Source organism: Balaenoptera borealis, assembly GCF_965194805.1.
Source record: "Balaenoptera borealis genome assembly, chromosome: 5".
Lineage (NCBI taxonomy): Eukaryota > Metazoa > Chordata > Mammalia > Artiodactyla > Balaenopteridae > Balaenoptera > Balaenoptera borealis.
The window spans coordinates 97,337,688-97,348,525 of record NC_138862.1 but is presented as its reverse complement, the minus strand read 5'-3'; positions in this window follow the sequence as shown (position 1 = coordinate 97,348,525).

Sequence of the window (10,838 nt, the reverse complement as noted above, 5' to 3'; positions counted from 1 at the left end):
GTGAGAGTTACCATTGCTGTATGTCTTACCAACACTTGGTATTGTCAGTCTTCTTAATAAGTCTAAAGTGTGGGAACGGGTATCTCATTAAGGCTTTCTTTAATTGGTACTCCTTGCTTTTTGATGAAGTTGAATATTTAGATACCATCTTTTGTGAAGTACCTAAGTCTCTTGCCTATTTTTCTATTGAGATTATCTATCTTTTTGTATTGATTAGGAGGAGTTCATTGTGTATTGATTAGTATGAATTCATCATATATTTGGAAGACAAAATGTTCTAACCAATTATACTTTTGGTTAGAATTTTTGCATCCCGTTTAAGAAAGATGTTTTACGTTAAATTCATGAAGATAGCCTTACTGTATGTCATGTCTAATTTTTGTTGTTTAGCTTTTACTTTTAGACATACAATTCTGCTGGAAATAATTTCATTTTTTGGTATGGTGTGAGGTAAGTGTCAATTCTCCCTGAATCAATTTGTGAACTGAATGAGTCCCAGTTGAAAAACAACAAGTCAATAGGACTTTTTAAAACTAATAAGTTAATTCTAAAATTCCTTAAAAAAAACACAAAAAACCAGTAATGGTTAGCAAATTCTGAAAAAGTTAAACGATTGCATGGGATTGACCCATTAGCTGTGTAGGCTGTGCACTGAACAATTCTGGCATGGGGTAAGGTGGTGGGCATCATTAACCCTATAATTTATGTAAAAAATGGTCCTGAAAAGGAGTTATGTGCAACCTACATGGTTGTACAGACAGCTTTGACCCTACCATAAAACCTTCTAAAAAGCTATATTGATTAAAACTGTGTTATTGGCCACTCAGTAGGTAGACTGATCTCCCAAAATAAAGGAAAATTCATATAGAAATCTAGTATGTGAAAAGGTGACATTTCAAATCAGCTGTAAAAAGATCAATTATTATTAAATGATGTTTAGGAAACTAAATATAATCTCTACCTTATATCATACAACAAAACAAACTTTAGGCGAAACAAAATATAATTTAAAAATAATCAGAGTGGGAAGCTTCTCTCTACATAAAAGCAAACCAGAAAAGAAAGAAAAGGTTGATGAATTCCACTGCAAAAATAATCTTTGCAAAAGATAAGTTAAAAATTATAATTAATATCACAAATGAAAGGCTGTTTACTTAAATAGAGAGCTCCTTGGAATACAAAACCAATAAATCTAGAGAAATACAGGCAAAGGTTAGGAACAGATAACTAAACAGATAACTTACATAAAATATGAAAAAACTAATGGTCTTTAAACATATGGAAAGATTCACACAACCTCACTCATAGTAAAGAAATACACTATGTTTTATCACTTTAGATTGACAAAGCTATCAGATTATTTGTTACTTTGATATGCAGAAACAAACACTCTCACACAATGATGATGACAACTCTTTAGAGATTAGTTTAATGCCCACACTTTTTGACCTTGCATTTCTATGACTCCTTACGAGGATATTCATTAAAGTAGTTTCCAGTAGTAAAATATTGGAAACACCCCTAAATGGTCATTGATAGGTGATTAGGTAGTCAAATTATGGTACAGTGGAATATTATGTACTTGAAAAAGGAGAAGAGAAGGCAGGAGGGGAGAATGAGAAAAAGAAGAAGATAACTTTATTTGAATTTAGATACAATGATTTTTAAGAAAAATTAAGTTAAAAAAATCCATATAGTGTTCGACCATCTATGAAATAAAAGGACTAATATGCATGTCTTCTGGAGAGATATACAAGAATCGTACAACAGGATTTGCATTTGTGAAGCGGAACCAGGTTGCTGGGGTATAAGCGAAGAAAGAAAATTTATTTTTTACTTTGCTCCCTTTTATAATTTTTAAATTTTTACCAAGAGCAGATATTGCCTATGCAAAAAGATGAATAAAATAACAATAAAAATTAAAAAGAAAAAACCAGAAAGGATTATAATAACACATGAATTTTGCACCAAAAGCTTCGTGTGTAACAATATTTGCAACCTTTTTTCCCACTATGTGATAGTTATTACTATTCCCCCATGGTCCTGCATTAATAACAAAGCTGTAATCCTTATCCCAGTGTGTCTGGTTCCAACCATGAACTTTTTCCACTGTGCTTTCTCTTGCTATGACGTATTTTACTGGGATTCTCTTTAAAGCCAACTTGCTGGTGCCATATCCCACTAGTCAACTTCTAATCCATCCATCTTTTCACTTGCCCCTCTGAATTCCCTCTCTGCCCCCTCACGCTCACACAAACTCAACTCGTGTACATACAGAAATGACTTTATTTGGAAAGCAACCACCTACCGTGAAGTGACCCAGAACCTTACACTGTTCCATGGATAATTGTAGGAAACCAACAAATAGTTTTCATGCTCAAGACATATGTGAATAATTGGTCAAAGCTAAGTGGCATCCATCCTACTCTGCATAGCTGGACTGTTCATGCAACCCTCAACCCTTGCATTCCTCTGCAAACTGTTCTGTTTACACAGGCAAAATTCTAAGCACATGGATATATCTTAGGTTGTCTTCATGATCAGATTCCAAATGTTCAAAAGACAAGGAGAAGGATAAAATGCTTGTAAAAAAATGTAATTGCTGGTTAATCAATGGGAAGGCAAAATAGCATCCCTTGCCACCAGGATAAAAGAGTGATTGAGTTCATAGCCTTTGGAGACAGATACAGCTGGGTGTGTTCCCAGATCTTTTATTAAGCTGCTGTGCAATCCTGGGTAAGTTTCTTAACTGCTTTAGCTTCAGTTTTCCAGATGATGAAATGGGAATAATAACATTAACTCATTGGTAGGATCGTTGTAACAAAAGAAGTAAAAACATTATCTTCAGTGCTAGATACATACTAAGGATTCAATAAATAATAATTATTGTTTAGGTACTATTTGAATATCCCACAAGCCAAACCATCAGTAAGTCCTTATTGGCTCTCCCTCTACAACCTGACCCAAATGAGACACTTTTTCACCTCCTCTGCTGCTGGTTCCCTGGGTTATCTGATCTCCCCTATTCCATTCTTTCACCACATATCTCAGGGTGTCTGAGGATATTAACACACTTCTCCCTCTCCCTTCTACACAGTTCACCCAGATTATTCATGGAGGACCTCTTTCCAACATGAGGTCTCTATGGGGATGTCACCCTACCAAGATAGACTTGCCTCAGCCAAGTACCATTTTGTTTTGTGTATTGTTAAAGGAATATTTGCCCTTCAAAATACGCTTGTGCTACATTGCATAATATCATACAGCTCTAAAATAAGACCCACTAAAATGTTTTGATTGTATGCTGAACAATTGCCATCTTCACATGTTTTTCTCTCACCATCATAGAGCCAAGTATTTTCTATCATTTTTTTGAGAAAGGAACAAAGGATCAAAGAATTTTCATATTTTTTCCAGCATATTTTAAGAAATTGTTCTCTTTTAGTGATTCTTCACTTTTTCATCATAATCAAGAAGAAAGTCTCAAATTAGAACTAAGATTTCTCTAACATCATTCTAACACTTCCTAATATCCCCCTTTTTCCAATAAAGCACAAATAGACAAAGAGATCACAGTCTTAAGTGGGTAACAGTGTTGTACTAATCAGTATAGGTCAGGTTTTGCTGTGGGTGAAAACACACTCAAGGTCTCAGTGCCTGAACTGAACAAAAGTATATTTCTTATTCACCATTCATATCTCAATGGGTTGGTGTTCAGGGTGAAAGCAAGTCTATGCCGTCACCACTCAGATAACAGGGCTGAGGGTACCATCTTATAGCTGCATCATCTGGGACCTGCAGCTTTCTTCCTTGTCACATCAGAGGAAGGGAATGAAGAGAACTGTATAGTGTCAATTAAATTATTTGGCCTAAGAGTGCTACGTGTCACTAACCCTTACAGTCTTTTAGACAGAACTAGTCACATTGACCTCCCTAACCGGAACATGTGCTTTTCAATACACCCAGAGAGTAGTAACATTGACTACAAGCATCTCCCTAGAATCTAGTAATATTGCTGTAGTTTTTCATTGTATTTATTTTTATTACTAAGTGATATTTATGAAAAGTAGGTTTCTATGTATATGTTCTTTTAAGGTAAAATTATCAATGTATAAAAAATAAATCAAGAAAAAGAAAGTTAAACTAAGCAATGACTCAAGTGGTATACAGATATAGCAAAAATTGTGGTGATAGTTAAATTGTTAAAATTGGGAATAGCTGTTCTTGCATGAGGTCACACAGCTAGTTTGTGACAAAAATGATAGAATTCCAGGTCTCTGACTCCACCACCATGCCCTCCCCATATTGCTGTTGCTTTTCCGAGAACTGTGGCAGACAATCAAGCCTATGTGATAATCCTAAATCTCTTCCAAATGTGAACATATGAAAGAGAGAAATTCTACTTTCTCTAATTATTCTTTATATATCTTTGGATGGCATTTTAAGAAAAAAAATGAAGGGCAACTGCTTTTTAGTCAACTTAAAAATTTTTTGGACTTATTGGAAGAATTTGGAGAGGAAATTATTGATTTTAAGTAATGAAAGAACAGTAAAAAAAGTCACCTATTTACTAGTTTAAATAACAGTAGACACTAAATTAGTAAAGACCATATTAAAGAAATTCAGAGCTAAACAATTTAAATCTTTATCTTTTAGCCCCTATATTTTGCTCAAGAGGTTTACAAAGCCACAGAGCTAAATGAATCTCCCTATTTATACTGTCACATAGATTTGCTTATCAAAAATTCTTCACTGAGATTTCCAATTTATCCTTCTGTTATTTTTTAAATCTGTCAGTTGAAGACCTTAATCCTTACTTTTGTCTTTAGCAAATGAATTTTGATGAAAGAATTGGTCCTTGACAAAAACAAAGCAAAGCAAAGCAAAACAAAAAAATCTACACTCATTTCTCCTTGTTACAACACATTTTCCCATCCCAGGTCAACAGAACCAGATCTGGATTGCAGCTACCATCTTCTGCTTCATAAGCCCCAGTCTTGCCCATTCAGAGAGTACTTCAAATCTGTCTCCTTACTGTCCATCTTCACCCTACTCTGACCTCTTCAAAAAATATGGCCTCTCCTTGCTACCACAGAGAAAAGGCCGATCGGATTCACTAATTCAAAATAATGCTGACTGAAATCACTTAATATGTCACCCCTCCTAGAATAATCCATTATTATTTTAAGTGAGGAGAATGTGACTGCCACAGACCAGGATGACTTCAATGCTGGTGGTGAGGAGATCTTTTTTGACAAGGTCATGACACTAACTGGCCTCCTGCTATCTTTGTTAACTCTGCTTCTTTGGGGGACTCTCTGATTCTTTGTTCTCCTGATTTATTTATCCTGTTTTAGAGATGCTGCTGCCTAAAAGAGATGATTGGAAAAAGCCAAAATTTTATCTTGCAGAGAAATAATGCAGAGGAAGTATTAAAAGTCAGCTTTGCCTTCTGAGATGTCAAATTGGGACAGGGTTTTTAAACAAGATGCCTTTGACCACTTCTTTCTTGATTATATGAGCTCGATACCATTCAGCTAGTTAGTCAAATGGGCCCCATTTCTGATGAGCAGTCAGAACTTGAAACTGAAATGAAATCGACACGAATCTACGTGTGAGAAGCGGCTACCGAAACTCTATTCTTATAATATGTACAATAAGTGTGTTGCATTAAAGACATGTTTCCCTTTCTTTATGTTGAACATAAAAACACGGTCTAGCACTTACGTCGTTGGTGTTGATTTAGGCACATTCAGAGGTACTCTAACCCCTGAACTCACTATAGAAACCCTTGACCCCAGCTTTCTCATGGAACACTAGAATTGCACCCCACTCCACTCATACCCCACTCCTCACCCTCAGAATGGTTCACAGGGAAGTGGTCCAGAAAGCAGAAACTTGAGTTTGGACTCCACATCAGCTCTGTGACCTTGGACCTTGGACAAAACCATCACTGTTCTTTCTAGAGCTCACTGTTGTCACTTACAGAATGAGCAGTTTGGCCTCATCCAACACCCATAGTTGATGATCTGAAGCATATACATCACTTCCTCAGACAAAACCTCTTTTTTGTTCTCTTTTGTCCTGTTTAATAATTTGGAAGAAAATTTTTGTTTGTTTTTATAATGTTTTTCTTATTTAAAAATTAATGCATATTTATTTTTAGATAAAGTAAAAATGTAGGTAAGCAAAAAGAGGAAAACAAGTGAAATTCACGCAAAATCCTACTAACCAGCAAAATGTTACAGTATATAACCTCCAGTCATTTGTAACATGATTGTTCGGTTAATAATACGTTGAGATTATCTGTCCAAGTACTTAACCATGGTCATGCAGACATAGCACAGTTTATTTCACCAAGTCTCTTTTGTTTGACTTCTATGCTGATAAAATTTTTTATTGTTATTAATGTTTAGTGAACATCCATGGATGCAAATATTAGTGTGTAATGCTAATTAATATCTTAGGATGAATTCTTGGAATTGAGAGTCTCATGCTCATGAGGTATGCTCATAAAAAGAAATACATGTTGTTTTTTTAACACAAGAGTAATTCATTCTCGTTGAAAGCATTAAAATAAAAGTGTACACTGTAAAAAGTTACTCTCTCCACTCCACTCCTGGAGGTAACCACTGAGAATGGTTTGGAGTCCATCCATTGATTTAATGAAATTTACAGAATAACCACAGGGTGCCGTACTCTGTCCTAGTCACTGGGGACAAAACATTGATCAAAGTACACATAGTTAGTGCGCTCATGGAGCTTAAGAATTTAGGAGTAAAGATCTTAAATCACCTACAAATATATATACAATGACAAATTGTAATGGGCGCACTGAACACGTGGTAAATGCTTTGATGAGAGGCTACAACAGGACTACTTAATTTACATTAACAGGTGGAGAAGAGTGAGGAGTTATCAGGGAAAGTTTCTCTGAGGAAGTAAGAGATAAGTTAAAATCTGAAGAGTAAGTTAATTTAGCCAACCAAGAACATGGCAACAGGGAGAAGCTGGGGGAGAGGGGTTCTGAACTGAGAAAGAGACGAGGGGAATCATTCCAAGTTCACAGCGTACAATGTGCAAAGTCCGTGGAAGTGGAGTTGAACTTGGTGACTGAAAGTAAAGAACACATGTGAGACAAGCAAGTGGGAACAGACTTGAGAGGTAGGCAAAAACTGGGTCATGGAGGGCCCTGCAGGCCATGATGTGTTGATATCCTTTCTAAAAACGGTGGGAAGTTATTGGAGGATTTTCCTATTAAACTAGTATGTATATCTAGTTTCAGTGGTCCCATGCCAGATACGGTCTGTTGGCACTCAGCACCTTTCCTAGCATTCATCTTTATCACAGGAGCCTGGATGCTTGAAAACCTCACTCCTCAGACTCCCTTGCCAGCTGGTTTCCAGTGACGTGCAATGGAAGGCGTTGGTGGGAGGTTAGAAGGCAGCAGGAAGGGAGATTCCAGCAGCAGCAGCCCTGGCTCTGCAACTCCATGGTGAGGGTCACAGGCCACTTCCTAGTCTGATTTACATCCTTTTCTTCCTTTTGCTCTTTCAGCCCTTCCAAAGCTTTCAATGTTGTGTTAGTTTCTTCTGTACAGCAAATTGAATCAGCTATACGTATACATATATCCCCTCTTTTTTGGATTGCCTTCCCATTTAGGTCACCACAAAGCATTAAGTAGCGTTCCCTGTGCTATACAGTAGATTCTCATTAGTTATCTCTTTTATACATAGTAGTGTATGTATGTCAAAGCCCTTCCAATGCTTTTGTATGCAACCCTTTGCATTCAGTCCCTCTCTGCTTAAAATATTTAGAGTGGCTTCTGGTTTCCTTTCCAGACACTGGCTTACTGAATGTTTTTTATTGAGACAAATGCTTTAGTTTCTTACTCACCATGATTACTGCATGTGCCCCAAAGAAGTTTGTAAAATACTTTTATGAATCAATTCGCTTTAATTCTCAGTACTACTACTACTCAGTACATGGCTACTTGGCTACAGTTTTATTGCCAGTCTTGGTACAGTCATTAGTAGGAGTCATAGTTGAAGCACTTTAAAAAAATATAACAACAATCCTTACTTCAAGAATTCATTGAAGCAATTATTCCTTGGAGGATGGTTAAGGTCTATGTTTTCTGGAACAGTTCTAGTTTTGCATGTGCTATCATGTTATGCCTCTGATTACCCTTGACATTACCAAACCCTGTGTCCTGCCATGAAAATATTGGCCCTCACATATTTGTTTGTTTTCCTATCAATCAGCTGGTGTGGATATTTGTTGCTTTTGACATCCATAATTTATTCCCACTTATTTGGGAGGATTCTCTCATTTTGGCTATATGGGGACTGGCCTTTCCTGCCCCGTACCTTTAGATGAGTTTAATGGTTCTCTTGATCAAGTAGGATTTTAAATAGAGCCATTTTCATGCTCTATCTCTAGAATTTTAATCTAGACCCAGACTGACAAAAAAAAAGCTAAACATAATGGTAGTTGATTCATCTTGATGATAACAGCCTAAGAGGTGGGTTCCAGCTTTGCCTACCCACTGGTTCTGGGTTATGCTGTAGGCCTGGGTCCCTGGCTTTCCCTTCAATTGTTATGAGCTCTCTTATATGCATCAATTAAGAGCTCTCTTAGTTTGCTTCTGTTTGAGTTGAATAGAATTATGTTCTTTCACCTTAAAGAACCACAGAGAGAGAGACTGTATTATTTCTTTTCCTTTTAATTGGAGTAAAAATATACGTAACATAAAATTTATCATCTTAACCATATTAAGTGTACAATTCAGTAGTGGTAAGTGCATTCACATTATTGTGCAACCAATCTCCAGAACTCTTTTCATCTTGCAAAACTGAAATTCTATACCCATTAAACAACAGCTCCCTATTCCTTCCTGCCACCAGACACTGGCAACCACCATCCTACTTTTAGCTCTATGAATCTGACTACTCCAGGGGCCTCAGATGAGTGGAATCACAGTATTTGTCTTTTCGTGGCTAGTTTATTTCACTTAGCATAACGTCCTCAAAGGTTATCGATGTTGTAGCATATGTCAGAATTTTCTTCCTTTTTAAGACTGAATAATACTCCATTGTTTGTATATTACACATTTTGTTTATCTAATTCATTCATTGATGGAAACTTGAGTTGCTTTTACTTCTTGGCTATTGAGAATAATGTTGCTATGAACATGAGTGTACAAAATCTCTTTGAGATCCTGCTTTCAATTCCTCTTGGATGTATACCCAGAAGTGGAATTGCTAGATCATATGATAATTCTACTTTTAATATTTTCAGGAACTGCCATACTGTTTTCCATAGTGGCTGCACCATTTTACTTTCCCACCAACAGTACACAAAAGTTCCAATTTCTTTACACTCTTGCCAGCACTTGTTAATGTCTGGATTTTTTTTTTTTATAGTTGCCACCCTACATCCTTCTTCTAAATATTTTAAACACTTTCTACATGTTGCACCAAGGACAGTCTCTTGTATTCAGAAATGAGTTATGCAGAATATAATGAACAATTAAATTCTAACCTAGGTCTCTTGGGGGAAGAGCTGGCTGGCTCTCTAAACTCTCTTTGGGGCTCTTGGACCCAGTCTACTAGCTCTTTTCATTTTACTCTTCCCACTTCTCTCCACAATCTTTCCATTAAGAATTCTTTGAACCTGGGGAAAATGAAATGCGTACACATTTTAACTATACTTGCTTTCACATTTGATTTCTCTCATGAGTCTGCTAACCATCTAAAAAGGGTTTAACTCATGCCATGTTACTAATTTCAAAAGTTCTTTTTCAAAAAGGATTAGGAGGAAACTCAAGATACCTGCTAAAAATTTGTAAACAAGATGACTCAGGCCCTTCTCTTATTAAGGAAGCATTTAGGATCTTTTAAAAGCACTGGTGTCATTGGTTCTGACTTGAGATAACCTGAATAGAAAAAGCCCGGGAACCAGTGCTTGGTGCCCACCTTTCAAACCCTTCACAGCCAAGACTCAGACGCCTAAATGTCTCCGGGGCACATTTGCATGTCCAACAGCCTTACTCTCTGTGGGCACATAGCCTTGGTTTGGAACAGTCCTTTTTGGAGTTCTTTAGCTGCGCCTGAACCAGGAGTTCTGAGACGCTTGCCTAAGTGTGGGCTAAGGAGGCAGGCACTCCTGGATTCTCAGCCAGCCAGATCCAAGCAGGGTGACTTTGAAGTAGGTTCTTAAACTCTCTGAGCTCCAGTTTCCTCATCTGTGAAACAGGAATAATACTTCCTGCATGCAGGCTTACTGTGATGATTAATGGAGCTCATGGATATACACATTCCCAGCATGACATTGGCGTAACAGGCAGTTTAAAAAATGAATAACTCATTTTATTTATTCTGTGCAGAAAAAAAAGACTGGTTGATGGTCATTATCTGAAAATAAAAGTGTGAGTGTGCTTATTCTTTGAATATGTTTTCTTAACTGTCCTTGGATTTTTGGAGAGCTCTCAACAATCAGACTGGATGGCTCATGTTTTCAAAGGGCTGAGTTTTCTTTATTTTTCAAAGTTACATATTTGTTCAAGAAACATAATTAGGAGTTTGGGGTTAACAGATACACACTGCTATATATAAAGTAGATAACAAACAAGGACCTAGTATAGCACAGAGAACTATACTCAGTATTTTGTAATAACCTATAAGGGAAAAGAATCTGAAAAAGAATATATATGTATATATATATACACACACACACATATGTATAACTGAATCTCTTTGCTGAACACCTGAAATTAACACAGTGTAAATCAACTATACTTCAATAAAAAAAATTTAAAAAGAAACATCTCTAACATC